Source organism: Scyliorhinus torazame, chromosome 24 (genome assembly GCF_047496885.1).
Source record: "Scyliorhinus torazame isolate Kashiwa2021f chromosome 24, sScyTor2.1, whole genome shotgun sequence".
Lineage (NCBI taxonomy): Eukaryota > Metazoa > Chordata > Chondrichthyes > Carcharhiniformes > Scyliorhinidae > Scyliorhinus > Scyliorhinus torazame.
The window spans coordinates 34,839,193-34,841,681 of record NC_092730.1 but is presented as its reverse complement, the minus strand read 5'-3'; the positions used below and the strand labels follow the sequence as shown (position 1 = coordinate 34,841,681).

The following is a 2,489-nucleotide window of genomic DNA, read 5'->3' as shown; positions in this document are numbered from 1 at the left end:
CAGGAGGCTAAATTGCCTTCTCCCGCTCCTCGGTCATGTGTTATAGTGAGGACGTATTCTAGTTGAGATCAATCGCCCTCTTCATCTGTAACATTGCAGGTAACAGATGAGGAACACATCAACCGTGATAGAATGGCGGGGCAGACTCGATGGGTCTAATGGCTTAATTCTGCTCCTGTATTTTATAAACTTATCTTTTGCGCGACTTCGTGAGTTTCAAACTGAGGGGAAGGAACAGTTTCCAACTCAGAATTTATGCGCAATTAGGGCAGGGAGTGAAAAGTAACTTTCTCAGCTTTTTATTATTTGGTTTCACCATGGACAGTGTTCGACTATTCACCGCCCGCCAATCCCTTTAACAAAAGCTAAAAATCACAGTCTTTTTTCCATATCCTCATGAAGGGGACGAAACAGAGATACAACAGACACGTTACAGACAAGAATGGGATTTGAATCCACGTGTGCAGAGTACAATGGATTATTGTGCATCACCTTAACCATGTGGTACAACCCCTTTACTTCATGGAACTTTAATATCTGATCTTGTCACAGTCAAGTAGCCGAAGCACCCCACCAATGTACAATCAGGAGGACGTTCATCCACGAGAGGTGGCAGAAGTTAATAATGGGAGAAGTGAACCCGGTAACCTCGATTGCTCAGTGGGTAGCCGAAGAAGAATTGGTGGCAATGTGGGGTTAAGCCCCAAACACGTCTGCCTCCGTTCGTGCCTCCATTCGTCCCTCCTCTAACCCAACTCGATGCAAGTGGCCTGACAACTTGGAATAGTTTGTCACATCAGTGATTGCAGATCCATCGTGTAAAAATGAATCCCACTTCCGAGAAACAATAGACGAAAAATCGACGAGGATGGGATTCGAACCCACGTGTGCAGAGCACAATGGATTAGCAGTCCATCGCCTTAACCACTCGGCCACCTCGTCGCACAACTTTTTGCGTCAATACGTCTTAATTCGTTTTGCATCCATGAACTGATGGCAATTATATGCCTCTTTCTATTCAGCCAGGTGTTTGACGAGGGAAATGCAGTGGTGGTGGTACAGTGGTGAGCAACGCTGCTTTTGAGATCGTTGAATCCGGTTCCATTCCCGACCATCGCAGTAATAGTTGAATCGGATATTTTTGCGCGACATTCTGAGTTTCAAACTGAGGAAGACTGGTCAACTGTTTCTCATTCAGAATTTATGCGGATTATCTAAGTGAGGTGTTTCAGATGCGAAAAGGTGTAGATACTGTAGACGTGGAGTTGATGTTACCTGTTGTGGGGCAGTCTAAAACGAGAGGGTCATCATCTTAGAATATGAGGCTGCAAATTTAAAAAAGAAAAACTACTTCTCCCAAAGGGTTGTAATTCTGTGGAATTCACTTCCTCAGAGTGCGGTGGATGCAGGGACAGTGAGAAAGTTCAGGAGGACTTAGAGAGACTTTTATTGGTAATGAGTTGAAGGGTTCTGGAGAACGGGCAGGACGGTGGTGTTGAGGCCATTATGTTTGATCAGGCAAGATCACATGGAAGGTTTTACGCCCAAGAGGCTAAATTGCATATTCCAGCTCCAATGTTATGAGTTCTCGGGAGTAGGTGTTCTGGCTGATATCTCAATCGATCTCTTGTTCCGTAACATTTCAGGTAGCAGATGATGAACATTTCAGTCATGATCGAATGGCGGGCAGACTCGATGGGTCGAATGGCGTAATACTGCTCATATATCTGATGAATCTATCGTTTGCGCGGCTTCATGACTTTCAAACTGAGGGAAAGAAATAGTTTCCAACTCAGAATGTGTGCGCAATTATGGGGGGGGGGAGTGAATTAAGTAACTTTCTCGTCATTTTCTAAAGTGGTTTCAATATGGAAAGTGTTCGATTATTCACAACCCCAAGCCCCAAACACTAAAAATCACAGCATTTTTCCGTCACCCTCATGAAGTGGATCAAACAGAAACACAACAGATACGGTACAGACGAGGATTGGATTCGAACTCAAGTGCGCAGAGCACAAAGGTTTCTTAGGCATCCCCTTAACCACGTGGTACAACTCCTTTACTTCATGGAACTTTAATATCTGACCTTCTCGCAGACAAGTGACCGAAGCAACCCTCCAGTGCACAAACAGGAGGTTGTTCATCCAGGAGAGATGGCAGAAGGTAATTATGGGAGAAGTCAACCCGGTATCCTCGACTGTGCTGTGGGTAGCCGAAGAAGAACTGGTGTCAAAGAGTGGTTAAGCCCCAAACACCTTTGCCTCCGTTCCACCGTCCTCTAACCCAACTCGATGCAATCAGGCCTGGCATCTTGGAATAGATTGTCACATCAGTGATTGCATATCCATCTTGGAAAAGGAGGCCTACTTCAGAGAAAAGTGGATTTAAAACAACGAGGATGGAATTCAAACACACATCTGCAGAGCACAATGGATTAGCAGTCCAGCGCCTTAACCACTCGGCCACTTTGTCCCACAAGGGCACACGTC

The 2,489-nt window shown here is 45.3% G+C and overlaps 1 non-coding gene across 1 annotated transcript; it reads right to left on the bottom strand.

The window, feature by feature from the left end:
- Positions 1-860: 860 nt before the first annotated feature.
- Positions 861-942, bottom strand: trnas-gcu (transfer RNA serine (anticodon GCU)). The gene has a single exon. It is a non-coding gene; the product is annotated as a tRNA-Ser (tRNA).
- Between the last annotated feature and the right edge of the window lie 1,547 nt (positions 943-2,489).